This window comes from Cupressus sempervirens, chromosome 8 (genome assembly GCF_028749045.1).
Source record: "Cupressus sempervirens isolate cs-2001-9-10 chromosome 8, ASM2874904v1, whole genome shotgun sequence".
Taxonomy (NCBI): Eukaryota; Viridiplantae; Streptophyta; class Pinopsida; order Cupressales; family Cupressaceae; genus Cupressus; species Cupressus sempervirens.
The window spans coordinates 352211451-352229274 of NC_143125.1; the positions used below are offsets into that span (position 1 = coordinate 352211451).

Sequence of the window (17824 nt, forward strand, 5' to 3'; positions counted from 1 at the left end):
GGTTGCAGGATAGAAGCCCCCTCCATATGCTACCCTACCCTACCCATGCTCATCCAATGATGAGTGCCTGAAGGCATGCAAACTCCCAACCCAACCCCAATGATCACAACTTCCAAAACTACCATGAAAGATTGAGCCCCGTAGGTCACCTGATAATGTACATGTGTGTGGCGCACCACCATCACAGAGATCATACACAAGGACAAGATGAGAATGCAAATAGAATTCAATCAACCGAACCAAAATCGAGATGATAGATGCTACATGCATCCCCAAGCAATGAAAGATGCAAAAGTGTTCCGACTGGTATCCAAACAGATCATCTAGGTCCACGAACCACAATGTGTCAAGAAACCTGAGAAAATAGGGCAGCACAAAAAATGAGGTAAAAACCCCAAATTTTGGGAAAATTTCAAAATTAAAACCCATTTGGCCTTTGGGTTCAAAAACCCCAAAAATCTAAAAATAATTGAAAATGGACACCGTATGCATAAAGGGCCAGCATAACGGCCCAAAAACCCAAACCCCCATTTCAAAAACAAGTAAAACGTTCATACCCGACCAATCGGGTAGAAGTAGCATCCAAAAACAGAGGGGAACACTAGTTCACAGCCTCCTAACATATTGCTACCAGAAGAAAAAGTAGAAATAGAGCAAAAACCTTAAAACGGGAAGGCCCTACTTGACAGCAAAAGGGGCCGAAACTAAAACCCATAGAATAAAATAAATACTACGCCGAAACTACTGAAATTGTCGACAAAGTGAGAATTCCTCGAGCTGAATCCAACGAGACCAACCTCCCAAAGATCCAACACTCACAGCTCCTGCAACAAGCAAAACAATAATCCTTCAGAAGAGGATTTCCAAATTTGCTCTCCAAACTCAATTTTCCAAAATGTGAGAAGTGAATAATGAATTCACTTTTCCAATATTTATTCATTTTGAGTGAATAGCTAATAATGGAAAATAGCTAGCTGGAGTAGTTAAACTTTGAAACAACCCAAACAAAAATAGGTTATTATCCGTAATGAAAATTCACCTAAGGAAAAGCTGCCAGAAATTAAATCCAAAAGATTAAAACCTGAAAACCCAAAATTATAGAAAATCACTTAACACTTTCGTGACAAATGTGAACTTCTAAATGCACAGACATGTTCACTGGTCTAATCACATAATGCAACTAAGTTTGGATTTGCTAATCACTTAAAGGTTTTAATATAAAACAACTAAATAAGGATACGTCAACCATATAGGAGCGACATTGGCAAAATATGAATAGTTGGATCACTAACTCCGTAGGCCACTACTAGGGATATAATTCTTACACACTAAAACACACGATCAAGTGCAATTACATATAACATAATAGTTGAAGCAATTAAAGCATTAAATAACTCATTAATCCATTTACACCACTCACATTCACATTAATCATAAAAGGCGAGAATGAAGTAAATAACCAAAGCATAAGGTCCATCACATCACAAAAAAAACCACAGATGTGACCAATACATCATATAACTAGATAATCAGATATCATAGATCTACTATCATCTCAAAATAGCATCAACATGCAAATATGATAAACTAAACAACATAGCAACAAAGCATCTATGGTACAGAAATCAAACTATAAAATTTGACCCTAAGGTCGTCTCAAGGTACAAATATCAAAAGAGTATCAAGTATCTCTCGAATCAAAAATAGTCAAGGTACAGACTGCAAACACGAGAGGCACTACATACTAAAATAAGAGCATGAATAACTATGTTGTCAACATGACAACTCATAAGAGTACACAAAATTCTAAGTGTCAGACCTAATAAATTAAAAATTAATGCATTAACCTAAGTAAACTTAAGTAAAGTGTAATAAATAAATACTTATTTACACAAACACACATCCTGGGTCAAGTAATAAGTGACCCATTTGCATTTTTGAGGTGTGTGAGGGAAATCATGATTTTGTATGTGCAATAAAATCAATAAGTTCAAGGGAAGAATTTTTAATAGATTATAATTTGAATTGCATAGATACAAAGAAAGTTACTATCATGGGACTTATAAGTACTATATATGTAATATTTAAACTAATTGCAACATATTTCCAAAATCCATGATATTATGTTCAAGCTTTTGGGTGAGATTGTGTGAGATATTTTAATGATCCATCATCAAGATGATAGTAAGAGAGCTAAGAATGTGTCTTAGATCTCTCACTATCATCTTGATGATGGGTCATTGAGTATGATTTGAAATATTGATGCTAATAAAAAATCTAACACATTCTCATCCAAAAGCTTGAACATAATATTTAAACTAATTACTTCTAATTATAACTCTAATATACAATATACCATTTTATTAATAAGTTATTTTTCTAAGTTGACTATTCCTCTCATTATTCTGATTTTTTTATATATATTCTTTATCACAAGGCAACATGGCCAATCCATCTAATGATAAAGGCAAGGATGTTGCTCCCACCCATTCTTTAGCACAGGTAAACCTTTTGTATAAAAATTTGTGTAATTGTAATTTTACAAAATGTCATATTATTATGTTATTTTTGTTAGGTTTTGGACTTGTTTTAATTGTTTTACTAATTTTTTTGGCACAATTTGATGCTTAGGGAAAGGGAAAAGAGCAATTAATTGTTGATGTGGTAGCCACAGTTTTTATGATGATGACATTGCATATACCAATGGCCTTATAAGCATGTGTAATTAGAGCCTCAAAAGAATCAATCTAAAAATTCTTGTGCTTGTGATGGATCCAAATACAATTGGAGAGAAAGAGGCAATGAGAAATGAATTGTGTCAAATAACATGTTATTTGTAAGTAAACAATGATGAATCTTTAGCTAGGACAATAGTTCAATAAAGCTTTATGTTTTATACTAATTTACAGATTATGAACCAAAATATCTATGTGTTGTTACAATAATATTTAAGACTTTTTTGAGTTGTTCCACCTAATGAGGGTACCAGTGTAGCTCCTACAGGTATGTGATTTCAATTATCAATCATCAAAAGGGACATTATTTCTTCATGATTATTATTGATAGTTTTATATTAATGTTTTCATGTTTTTGTAATTTATATTTTAGAAAGATGATACATTGTATATATGTATATGATTATTTTTTAGGTCATGATGGCATGCATACACCTCCTTCCATGAGCTAGCTAGCACTCTGAGATTGTCGACTACAGGATCGACAACAAGGAGCATGCAAACATCCACACCTGTTATAACTAGAGTTAGTAAATCCTTGTTTAATTTGCTACATTTTTTATGTGTTAAATATGATTTGATTTGTACTTTCTTGTTCATTTGATCATAGTATGACATTGATTAACTTTTTGCAATAACAGGTACACCTTCTCATGACGATAGAATAGATACTAGTACTAGTGATAATTTACTAGCCTTTCCTGGAGTAGCATGTGTTACTTCTAATGGATCCTTGGAGGCAATATTGTTGATGGATGAGAAAGATAGGATTCCCTTAAAATTTTTGAAGCTTTCGAATACTTTAAATTTGTAATTATTTAGAGTGTAATTATAGTTTACTTATTCATAACTCATTTTTTACTAATGATCATGTGATGATTTTGTAGAAAATGATCTTTTATATGAAACTTTTTATGATTTAACATTGAAGATATTTGGGCCGACATTATGTAAAAGGTACATAGCTTCATATAATTGGTCACTACATTTTTCAATTAATCCATTTGTTTTAATATATTCAAGGTACATAGCTTGAACTAAAAAACTTATCTAATAATTTATTTTTTGTTAAAAGGTGGAATGAACAAGGCCCTAAATTAAAAGATTAGCTCATAAAATCTCTAGAGGATCTCTTTGGTTAAAATATTTTGAACAAGGTCCAAATTCTTAAAAAAGCTTCCAAACATCTAAAGACTATGAGAAACCAATATAGAAGGGCTCTAAAGCTCAACCCAAAGTACGAGCATCCTCTTATGGTTCCAAAGCTAAAGTGGAATGAAATTATTGAAGATGCAAAAGATATAAGACTAAGAGATAAAGGAATTAACCCACCACCTTGAAAAAAAAAAAGAAGGTATGTGGTAGTATTAATGTAATTATGCCCAAATTAGTGATATTTATATTTATATAATCTAATGTATTTCTAACATATTTCAAAGTTTACATATATAGGCTATAGGACACATTAAAGGCTATACAAGCTAGGAAAATAAGGTTGGTCAACACCATCTTGGCTGTAGTGGATATATGAAAATTCACTCATGACTTGTAAGTAGCAGTAAATGAAATTTCATATCAATTTTTTTATATAAATTACAAATAAGAAATAAATTCAATATTGACGATATTATGCAAAAAATGCAAGGTATTGAATTTAATATACCACCCATAGAAGAGGACAAATAAATTGGCTTCAAGAAAGGTTATAAAACAGTGTCTACCTACCACCACATAGATTCGAGTAGCCAAAAAGATGTAGAAAGTTCTCGTGCATCGAGTCACACACAATTACATAGGCTTAATTAATAATAATAAAATTTGAGAACTTCATGAGAAATAATCTATTTGATGTTAGTTCCAAACAATGATATCAATGCACATGAGATTTTACTACAACCTTCTACTCCTACCACAAATCCTACTTATGATGATGAAGGCACATATCCTATACATGATGAAGGCCTTGATGTGCATTGCAATGCCCTGACCAGAGATCCTTAGAACACAAGGATAAAACATGCACTGAATAATTTTTTTTCTTAAGATAAGTTACTTAAAAATAACATAAAGTAACCAAGTGTAAGAGTGAAGCATCAAAAAAAGGTGATAAGAATAGGGAGCATGGCAAGACTCACATGCTCACCTAAACTAGTGGAAGTCTTACAACTACTTCCAAAGATCTTCAAGGCCTAAACCAAAACATGTGAACCATAGACCACATGAATCATGAGAATATACCAAGGGGATGTTCTCTTTCAAACCCAAGGTAAAAGCTCCTAGCATGGTTAGACAACAAGTCCATTTCCACTAGTCATAACATAATCTAGAATTATAAGTAGGGACCAACAATGGTCATAAATAGGATGAGGGCTCAAAGTTACCACTGCTCATCTACTAGACACCATGCTGAAAGACAAACATTGACTCCTAAAATTTGGCTTAGCCTAAAATCCTAAAGCCCTAAAATTTGGCTAAGTCTAAATTTTTGAAGCTTTGAAATTTCCTAGAATCTTTATCTTAACTCAGAGAGGTCTAGAACCTATCTCAAATGAATCATCACATATATGTCAGCTTATACTTAAGTGCTATATTTTAAAACCTATATAAAATTGAATATACCATGAAGGTGTGAAATGCAAAAGGGTGGCCAAAACACCTCACAAAAAGTTTCTATCAAGTCAAAAAGCATTTACTAGTCACTCAAGTAGGTTTTCTCACAAACCCATGCGACACTTTACCATAGCCAGGTGACACTTTTTACTATAGCCATGCAATTTTTTTTGTCCAAATAATACTTTTCCCTATAGCTAGGTGATATTTTCTACTATGGCCAGGTGATACTTCTTACTATGCCAAGCAACACTTTTCTAGTGTCATATGACATTACTCACAACTATGGTGTGATACTTTTCTTGTAACATCCAATACTAAATAAATGTTGCCCAAGTTCAAAACCAAAAGACAAGATGACAAGATAAAAAGGAAAGCAAGGTAAGAAACCCCACATTGGGGTATGTTAGAACCACAGTTGTCGAGGAAACATCATTGGAAGGTATGAAATATAAGACAACAAGCAATAGGAAGTAGAAACTATCTATCCATCCAATCCATAATAGCATATGAAGGGACATGCAGAAAGAAGCATCACAATGTACATACATTTTTCATAAACCAAACATCATATGAAGAAAACATGAATAACTAAACTCATGCTCAATTCCTCCCAACCATAATAGCATCATGAGACCTCAGGGGCCCTAGCCATCCCTTGAGCATAACATCCCAGACTACCAATGAGATAGTCAAAGTTGTCTTATGAGGGTGTTACTACAAAAATGTACTAACATCATAAGAACAAGAAGATCTAACATGCTAATCCAATAAAGAATAGATACTCTAACTAATAGTGAATCACATCATCTAAACATATGCTAAAACATCAAAATAATGGAATGCATCAACTAAACTAACATTACCTAAACATGATATCCAAGAATTCTAATTAACGAATAAATCACAAGGTAACATACTCTAAAAACTTGAATATACCAAGTGAACACCAAGCATTGGTCTCAACTAGAAATTGACCATCTCTATACACTGGTCTCCAGTAGTGGTAGAGGTAGTTGTGCCTCCCAACCATGTATAACTTGCAAGCCCACTCCCATCATGCTGATGGAGATAATGATCAACCCAAAAACACACACAAAACAATCATCCATGGCTAACACTCACACTAGACAATAAAGAGGAATGAAACCAAGATCATGAGATAATGCAAGCACAACAAGTCTTGGTCAAACACTTTAGAGGTCAACTATATAGGGACTCCATGGAGAGTAAGTCACTTGGCATCAAGGAACCCAAGCTAAATATCATGTGGCATCAACTCCCCAGGGAGGCCCATGAACTGTGTCCTCAAGTCAACTTTGGGTGCTCAAATTTTTAAGTGTCCTCAAATCAACTTCAGGTGCTCACTATTTTAATTATCTTATATTTATTACCTAGTAATTTATTTAGTTATCACTTATTTAGAAACTTCTTCACACCAACCTAGAAAATAGTTACCGAGGGCTACCCTACATACCCATGCTCATCACATAATGAGTGCCCATAGGCACTACATATTCCCAACCCAACCCCAATGAACATAACTCCACCAATAACAACCAAGAGGTTGATCCTTGTAAGCATTAACAAATGCACATGTGTGTTCTTGTGTGTGGGTACACCAACTACACAAAGATCATAAATAAAAAGGGTTGGATGAGAACACAAGCAAAAATACCAAGTATAAAAAAATCACTCAACCGGTCTATATCTAGGAGCATAGATTCTACATGAATTCCATTAGACAAAGAAACCAAACATCATAACTCACTTCATTGGCCTAAATCCAAGAATATGGATTCTACATGAATCCCAATGATGCAACCCAACCATACATCATGAACTCACTCAACTAGCCTAAATCTATGAGTATGGATTCTACATGAATCCTAGTGTCCATCAAATAACAAGAGTTTGACTAGAAACAATAAAACTACGTATAGAATCACTCAACCAAACACAAAGTTAGGAGTAAAAATCTGACACACATCCTAATTCAAACATAAATATGTGATAGTGGTTGGATAGAAATCCTATAGATAATCAAATTCTATGACCAATACCATGCCAAGAAAACCTGAGAAAACTAGGTGGCATGTAAATGGGGGTGAAAACCTCAAAAACCCAACATTGACAAAAATCAATTAAAATAAAACTCATTCTACCCTTGGGTAAACAAGCCATATAAATCTAATAAAAATTAGGTTTGAATATTGTATGAGAAAATTACCAACATAACAGTGTGAAACCCCAACGTCCCGTCTCAAAAATCAAGGAAATTCTCATACCCAACCAACCAAGTAGAGCTAGCAATCAAAAATAGAGGGGAACACTAGTTCTCAACCTCTTAACAAATAGTTACAAAAAATGGGAGTAGAAATGGAGCTAAAATAGGAAAATAGGAGAGCCTCCCTGATAGCTAAAAGGGAAAATATGGAAACCTAAGTAGTAAAATAAAAACCCCATAGAAACTGCCAAAAATCATGGCAATCCAAGGTCTCCTCAAGTTGGATCCAACAAGACCAACCTCATGACAATCCCACTCCCATAATTTCCATGTTGAGTAGAACATTATTTCCTCTTGAAGAGGATTTGGAATTTTCTCTCAAATTTCTTATTTCCAAAAGTGAGAAGTAAAATTCCTTTTTAGAAATATATTCACTTTTCAAGTGAATAAAGGATTAGCATAATTAACCAACTCAGCTAGTTAAACCCTAAATCAACCCAAATGAAAATAGGCTATTCCAAGTAATTAGAATTCAAATATGGAAAATTTTTCAAGAATTAGATTAAATAAAATAAAGCCCAAAATTCCCTTCAACAAAAAATTAGATAATTCCTTACTAACTTTTGCGACAATTATGAACCTCTAAAATGCATAGATACACTCACGAGTCTAATCACATAATGAAAATGAGGCTGAATCTATTAATCATAAGAGGATTTAATTTAAACAATTAAATAGGATACTTCAACCATACAAGGGTGAAAATGGCTAGATATGAACAGGTGAATGACTAACTCCATGTATCACTGCTAGGTATATAAATCTTGCTAACTGAACAACACGATCAAGTGAAATTGCATATAATAGCATAGCCAAAGAGATAAATGCATTAAATCATATTAACTAACCATTTATATAATCACATTAAAATCATCTATTTAAATAACCCATTTTGAATAAATTAACTACTTACTCCATTCATTCAACACAAATCCCAAAATGGAGGGTTTCTAAGGGTTTTGAAGCCTTTCTTAGTTGTATGCATCAAATGAATTTGTAATACCCTTCAATGGATCAGTGGAACCTTACCCTTGCTATGTAAGTAACTTCTTTCACTTCTCTTTAATTTGAAAAAGAAACCATTCAATTATCTTACTTTCTATACATTTGGCAGGCACATTTCTTCATTCATCTCTAGTTGGATTAACCATCAACCTGCCTAGGGATTGCTAGAAAAATTCACAAACTAATTGTCACTAAATCCAACCTTTTTAATATTAAAGTACACTAAGTCTAATCCTTTCTCCAAGTTTTCATAATTTTAAAACTATGGTTATAAGAGTTAAACTGCTTTTTGTAAAAATTGTCCACTTACAAGGAAAAACTACAGCACTTAGCAAATTGAATGGAATATATAAAAAACTCAATGGTGGGAAAAAAAGACCTATAGAAGAAAAATTATAAAAATAATATCTAACTCCTATTTACAATAAAATTTCCCATTAAATCACAAAAACATGTGAACAACAGGTGAATGCAACATTTTTACTGTCAAAAACTCGATTTGGTATTCAGTTTGAGAAAATTCTTGTGTCTAACTCTTACAACTACCTTTGAAAATTATTATGTGTAATTTAAAGATTATTACCAACTTAAGGTGAAAAATAACTATTATTTCAAACATTCTAGCTATTTTCCAAAGTTGCACAAAGTTACAACATTGCAACTTTTCAATTTTTGAAAAGTTGACAATCGCATGACAACTTTTGGCTTCCTTGCCACCAATGGAGAAAAAATGCATGTATTATGGTATTTCAAAAATTATTACAGCTCACTCCACCTTTCTTCATTATTGTGAACATATTGTGGTTGTTTGACCATCTTTGACTTCCTAGGAAGCTTTGTGAGAGTTTGACAAAGAAAATGAATGCACAATGCAATATAAACCAAACATTTAGGTAAAAACACACACTTAGGTTGTTGAGCAACCCTTATTCCATATCTATGACCTAAAATTGAGTCTTGCAAGCCAAAAATGGGGTTCTCTTGCACCATTCAGCCCACAAAGAAAGCAATTATCATGGGACAACGGGGGTAAGTAGTTGAGGATTAATTCCTCTCTTCTTGAAGTTAGTTCCAGGGATCCAAGTAGCCTCATTATCATGTTTTTCTTTCCACTTGATAAGGTAATCCATGTATGTATTGTATCTTGTTTGTTTCCCAATCCTTGAACTAAGAATATTTTTTCCTTCATGGGGTTTATCCTTGAACATTGAATGTAACCAGAATCTATTATGAATTTACATACCTTGTTGAGAATCTTACAATTAATACTAATAATTTTTTTGTCTTCTATTTCTATTTCATAGCTATCTAAAGTAATTGAAGCAACACTTTAACTCTTCATTACATCTACATCAAACACTTTGTTTTCTATTTGTGATTTGATTCTATTAGTGAATATATTCAATATAAATTGCCAATTTATATGTTGGATATCCTTTACTATTTATATTTCAAAAAGCAAATAAAATAGTATGCTTAAGTGGACCAAATTAATGGAGATAGTATTAGATACAAACTATGTCAATCTCTTGGTTTCAAGCAATGTAGAAGGAGGCCCTATTTCAATATGCAATCTCAATTGATATGCATAGGACGTCAAGTGGATCTGAAAAATGCAACATGTTTGCATTTTTTATATAGATTATTTATGTAAATGTGGTTTATTTTTTCAAATCCACCTATTGTCCATGCAAATGGAACATTGTTTCACGTGCATTTTTGATTTGTAGTGGTTGAATCTTATTTTGGATGGAAGGGAGAGAAGCCAAAGACATATGGATTATTTACTGGCTACTCTTTACTATTTATATTATAGTTCTATCATTGAGTTCCTTATTTTGACTATTTCTTATATATTCTACATTTTGATGTTATTAAAAGTAATGCTTTGTTTCCTTTGTGGAAATGTGTCATGTCTTCATTCACTAAAATTGATCTCTACTAATTTCAACCATATTGGTAACATGTTGATCTTAGTCTTGTTAAAGTTTTTGTTATAACACTATAGATCATAATATGTTTATAGCACACTCACCAATGCAACAAAACTGGAACATATCTTCAAACTTTTCAACATCTTTTGTAGTTCTAATTGATCATGATTTTTTTGTATTTGGTTGCAGGGTACCGAGTAGTAGAACTGAATGAGAAATTGAGGTTGTAAGGTTAAAAAAGCATCTCTCCATCATTTGAGGGTAATTCTGGGTAAGGACTAAATCCATTTATGGTTTGAATCTAGAAGGAAAGTATTGATGAGAGTTTTTTTTTAAGATCTCTACATAATGTTGTTTTGTTACATGTTTAGTATTGAATGAGGGATGTCAATCTATGATCTTCTCCTTCTTATTGCAATTAGATAGAATGTTATTAAGGCTTCTCTAATTGTAGTAATCTATAAACGATAATATTGTAATATAAAAATATTTGGTGGATCCCCCCTTGAAAAGATTTTGAATCCCATCTTATATCTTGCAAGGATGTGAAGAGACACACCCCTCCATGCATAGATTGGTTGGTTATAAGTGGGTATTACATACAATATTTTAAAAAGGATAAGTTCTCAACTATTTGTAAGATACAACTTCTCACATCATCTACTCTTACCAATGTCACTATTCAAAACTCAACTCCTTAAACATCAAGCACTCAAACTTTGATCAGTCCATCAAATGTTGATCATATTCCAAGGTCCAACTTCTAATCTCAATCACTATTTTTTATCACACTCTCATCATGAGACATCTTTTCCTTCCTTATGTCCACACCCTTGGGTTGTTCAAACACATTATTTTCTCTCCTTAATGCCTATTGATAACTACCATCACTATTAGCATGTAGACAATAAAATGTAACTTTCCCTCTCTCCCAACCAACCCACATTACATCTTTTCATTTATCATATCCTTGGATCAACCCTTGACCCTTCATTCCTTGACTCTCTTTAGGCCTAAGGATGTTACTTGTGACATACCCTTGAACTAATATCTAGTACTGAACCCCCAATAGCATCCTTAACTTTATCAAACTTATGACAGACAAATAAACATGTGGAATATCACTCACATATCAAACTAGAAAATATACCCCCTCACTCTTAAATCAAATGGGACACTTACTCCCCATAGAGTAATAATTGTCTTACCTTGGATCATCAAAAAAAAAAAGGATTTGTACACTCCTAATGTTGCCAACATGGTAGTCACCAATTACCTTGGATCACAAACAAATAGGATTCTTATGATTTTTTTTATTTTTAAAAAACCAAGGCTATCATCAAATTTTTGACAACCATTAGTCGATCTATCAATGATCATTTTCATCAATGACATGGAAACATCATCAGAATCTCATAGGATTCTAACAACATTTGATCAATGTTTCCACAAGGCCTATCATTAATGGCATGGAAAGCTTGTCAATAACAATATCCTAATCATCAAAGTTTCAACATTTGCTAGTAATGATTTGACATCGCCTCATATGGATAGCCCTAGATTTCATCAAAATTGCAGCGACAAATTTTTTTGACCATTGGTAGTCAAAATTTTGACCAACCCTTGTTGTAAAATAGGTACAAATTTACTAGTGAGTATACTAATTCACACCTCCCTCTCGGTATTACCTATTTCTAACAAAAACTTGGCTTGAAAGAGAAGAAATTGACGATGTTTCAAAGTAATAGTGTAATGTTGAATATAAACCATCATAATTGCTCAAATCTAAAAAAAGCACACAAAAGGAACCTGTAGAAATAAACTTAAAATTTCTAACATGGTTTGAGGTATCCTTCTTATGCACATTAAAAGTTATAGATTCATAGTTAGAAGGTTCTTTAGGTCTACCTCTTTAAATTCTAGTTGAAAAGAGTCAAATAGAGATAGAAGGTACCTTAGTCAAAGTGCTTTCACTTGTTCAAAATCTAAAAATGTCTATTCTTTTCTTCTTCATACAACTATAATATTCTTTTTTACTATGTATGAACCTATGCACTATAAAAAGAGGGAAATAATGTTGTGTTGTGTAGGGGCTTGCCTAAGTCAAATCTTGTGTTGGTGTTCTCAACTCCACTACAATAATGTTTATTACAAAAGAGCTAGTTTTCATAAGATAAAGGATCAAACATTAATGAAAATATTTGAATAGAGAAATATTACCCTAAGTATGAAACCCTTGACTTGAAGTCTCAAATATATAACATTTATAAAATGCTTTATAGTGTAGTTTGGACACAAATATGAATACCAATGATGAATGGCTACCAAATACCAGATGTATGCCAAAATCATTAGCTAAGTTTCTTATGTGAAAACAAGTTAATTGGTACCCTATCTTCTATTATTTGGTAAGATGCAAATAGTTACTTAGAAATAAAGTCACCATGAACTTGCCACCTAAACATTGCTCCTAGCACCACCTCAACATTATTCCTATTGCTAGGCACATATCTCCATGTGAACTATTCCATCCTAGTAAGATAGTTTTCAAACTCTTGATCCTTGACATTTGGCCAAACATACAATGATGTTTCATGATTCAACAAGCCTTAGGTCATACTCAAAACATCACTACAAATGATAGTAGTAAACTAATTAATGTATTCCTATTGGGAACTAGAAATAAAGATAGATGTAGAATAAAAGCTACCACATTTATTATAGTTGTGAGTGATTTAACAATAGTTATAAACATGTATGGCATTACCAGCTAGTAAACATCCAACAACACAAAATATTAACAAATAACTTGTGTTTTCTAGGATCACTACCAATGTACTAACAATGTCATTATATTGATTGTGTTCCAAATTCAAATTGAAAGGCTTATTAAATATGAGAGGAGGAGACATATCTTTATGGTTAATCATCACTAATTAATATATATTAATATATTAGTAAATATAAATAACCATATATATAATATATAATTGTATAATATTATATATATAAGATATTCATCTAAATGATGATTTACCATCAACAATGTATCTCATGGTAAAATCAATCTAGCTAAAGCTACAATCTTAACACTCCCTCTTAGTTAGAAAGGATTGATATAGAACACATTATGCTCTTAAGTATATGAAGATATATCATCTCAGTATGATATTCTTGGAATGACATACTTAGGGATATCAACATAAATCCATCAACTTAGATGTTATCTTTTAATATAATCCAAAGTATGATTCAACAAGAAATATCAATCATATAATATGCATCATACATATATTCTTTGGGTATGTGTAGTGGCATAAAATCCTTAATGCCTCCCAAAAGAATATGTTATATCCTAGAAGGATATGAGTTATCTAATTTCTGGCACTCCAAGACAAAAATTTAATATTGTATATTAGATAATAAGAAATCACAATGTCATGGTCTCTATCATGACAATTATCATAATCTTTGGCACTCTGAGACAACAAATTAATGAAGTGTGATCATGACACATTCATTATCATGACTTCTAGCACTCTAGGGCAATCTACCATTTATAAAATTGCCACCTTACAATGGTTACCTTTGGTATGATATGTTTTTTATCACAACTTCCAGCACTCTACGACAACTTAATGAAGTATGTCATGATAACATGTCTACCATTTATAAGATTGTCACCTTATAGTCATTACCTTTTATTTATATATGTCAATGAAAGATCATCACCTTTCATTACATATCATATGTGAAATAGTAACCACCATGAACCAATTCAAAGGGTGGTAGAAAGACTTTCACCTTAATTTTCTATCATAGAGAAAATTAATTACAAGGAATTTCACTTAGAAGTTCTCTCTCACAGGGAAGATAGCATTAACAAAGGATTACACCTCAAAATTCTCCCTTTAAACAATAATCATGGGAAGTCAGGTCTAGTAGTTACTCCCTTAGAGACTCTCTTCCCCCAAGGCTCTCTTCTCCCAAGGATATCTATCAAACTTACTCTGAATCTTATATCAATCTTTTGACTTTCTAGTGATAAGTCAATACTTCCTCACTGCTTCATTTGGGCCTGAATTGGGATGGCAAGCTATCGCAATTATGATGGTAACCCATCACCCAACTAACATCAGTTAGAATTGGCTCCTGTCGGACATGTGTCAAACTTTTGTTGTATCAAGTTATGATGGAAACGGTTACCATTGTAATTATGATGGCCACAAGTGTCATAAATTTGGCTACCATTATGGAAAACCATTCATTTTCATTGTAACAATTATGATGGAAATATGTCAAAGACACTGTCACAATTATAATGTCTATGGATAGAAATGTTATGGGCCCTACAATAATCAATTGAAACCATATCTCACAATTGGGATGGGCATGTGGCAAGAATGTTGTGGGATCGATGGCTAGCTATCGCAATTGCAATGACGTACTATATTAATAAAAAATAATTAGTGGCAAACATTGAATAGCTATGATGCAATCATATGTTAATATTGTCATGCAATCATAGGTTAATATTGAGCTTCACTTGGTTTAGAATATCTAAATTTCCTGTTAACATCTAAAATTCTAGACATGCAAAAGTGACATTATTTTCCCATCTTCTAGTGCATGTCATTTTTCTATCACATCCAAAATAAGATTCTACCACTCTGAATTGAGAATACACATCCAACTGTGTTCTGTATGCATGGACAATAGAAGGATTTGAAAAAACCCAAAAAACATGTTTATATTTATTTAATATGTCTATGAAAACCTCTAACAAAAATCCAAACTTTTTGGGTTTTTTTTAGCTCCACTTGATGTTGCATGCATATGAATTGAGATTGCATATTGAACTATGGCATCCTTCAACATTGCCTGAAACCAAGAGATTCTCACAATTAGTTGTCATCCAATCATAGGTTAACGTTGTACTTCACTTGGTTTTGAGAATAGTTTAATATTCTTTACTAAGTAGGGCCAACCACATGAAGGTGGAATCTCAATTCACCCCACCACCACCACACCCCCCCCCCCCAAAACATCTAAATCCCCCATTAACATCTAAAATGTTTAAGAAAGGATCAATATTTAAAGTACAAAAAAAGGTTCCAAACCTACAAAAGTGACATGATTTTCACATCTTTTGGTGCATGTCATTTTTCCATTGCATCCAAAATAAGATTATGCCACTTTGAATCAAGAATGCACATGTAGTTGAGTTTAACTACATGGATAGTAGTTAGAACTAATAAAACACAACATGATTACATTTATTTAATAGGTCTATTAAGTTTTTAAAGTTATAGACAATCATCATGAACAATATATGTGATGGTCTATAACTTAAAATACCTAATTAAAGACCTCTAACAAAAATGTAAACATGATATATTTTTCAGCTCCACCTAATGTCATTTTCATATGAATCAACATTGCATATTGAACTATGACATCCTTCTACATTGCCTAAAACCAAGAGATTCACACAATTAGTTATCATACAATCATAGGTCATACATTAACATCAAAAATATTTAAGAAATGATCAATCTTTAAAGTACCTAGAATGTCCTCATTGCCCCCTGCTACTCTCAAGGGAAGTCCATCTTCTTTGCTCATGAGAAATTCATCACATGAGTACACCCAGGAATATCCTCATCTTCTCCTACATAAAATGAATCCAATATTAGAAAATGCCCCCTAAGAAATAATAGTTCAAATGAAATAAAAAAAGAAAAATGAGAGAGAAAAAGAGGAATCTACTTGCCAATAGGCATTGCCATCACATCTGTGGCCATGCTACCTATTGAGTGAGTTTTATTATTTTTCTATTGTGCCAAGATTTCTCTATTTACACACACACACACACATAGATCACAAGGGCATCATAATGAGATACAGAAATCACAAGGGCACAATAATGAAATGCAATTATCACAAGGGCACATACATACATACATATATAAATCCATACATGCATGCATGCACACATATATGTATGTATGTATGTATGTATGTATATACAGAGAGATCTTTTTTAAGGTGCTAAGTGACTTACCTCAAGATCCTCCACAAAAATAATGCTAACTAGGAAAAATGACCAAAGTTCACAAGAAAATTTATAAAAACATATCATGCCAAATATTTTTAGAAAGAAATAAGCCATAACCTAGTTAAATGGGTCTATTTTTTTATTAGCTAGGTTGATATATATGTATATTTAACTGGGTTATAGCTTCTACAAGGGAATGAGCCTCGTGATTATCACATTTACATAGAAGCAAAACTTGCCTCTTCAACTCCTTACACTCAACTCTTCACTAAAGTTATTCTTCCAACAGTGAGAATAGCTACTACAAATTTATAGGAGCCAAGGGACCCTGAAAATGCTACCCTTTCTAGAGACATGGGAGAAGTTACTACCGGCTCCAGTACTTCATAACATTCTAGATCATATAGTGATGCCCAAATTAATAGTAGTAGTAGATACTTGGGATGCAGAGATGACAAGGGTGCTATAAAAAAATCCTATAGAATTATCATCATATTAGGTACAATAAAATGAATGAGATACAGATATTAGAAGGGCATGATAATGAGATGCAGAGATCACAAGCGTATGACAACAAAATGTATAGATCACAAGGGCACAACAAAAAAATCTAGATCTCCACATGATACATACATACATACATATACATACATGCATACATATACATACATACATATACATGTATGTATGTATGTATACAAAGAGATCTTTTTTAAGGTTCTTACTACATCTTAGCACAACAACAAAATTGATCCAACTACATACATATTCCAAAATCCAAATAATTAAATAATAAAAATCACTCAACCCATTCTAAGTGACTAAGCTCAAGATCCTACACAAAAATAATGTTGATTGTTCCTTTTATTGTACCTAATCTGATGTTAATTCTATAGAAATTTGTAATCAACCTAGGTAATCAGCAACTAGACCCATTTAACCGGGTTATGGCTTTTGCAAGTGAATGAGCCTCATGATTATGATATTTACATACACAGAAGTATAACTTGCTTCTTCAATTTCTTACACTCAACTCTTAACTAAAGTTATTCTTCTAGTAGTGAGAATAGTTGCTACAAATTCCTAGGAGCTAAGGGACCCTAAACCTATGTTATGTCTTATGGAGACATGGGAGAAGTTACTATCGACTTTAGTACTTCATTACATCCTGGATCATATAGTGATGCCCAAATCA

General features: G+C 32.6%; 1 pseudogene; it reads left to right on the forward strand.

Moving 5' to 3' along the window:
- Nucleotides 1-2442: 2442 nt before the first annotated feature.
- Nucleotides 2443-17824, forward strand: part of LOC149542786 (ABC transporter G family member 32-like) — a 57466-nt pseudogene continuing 42084 nt past the window's right edge.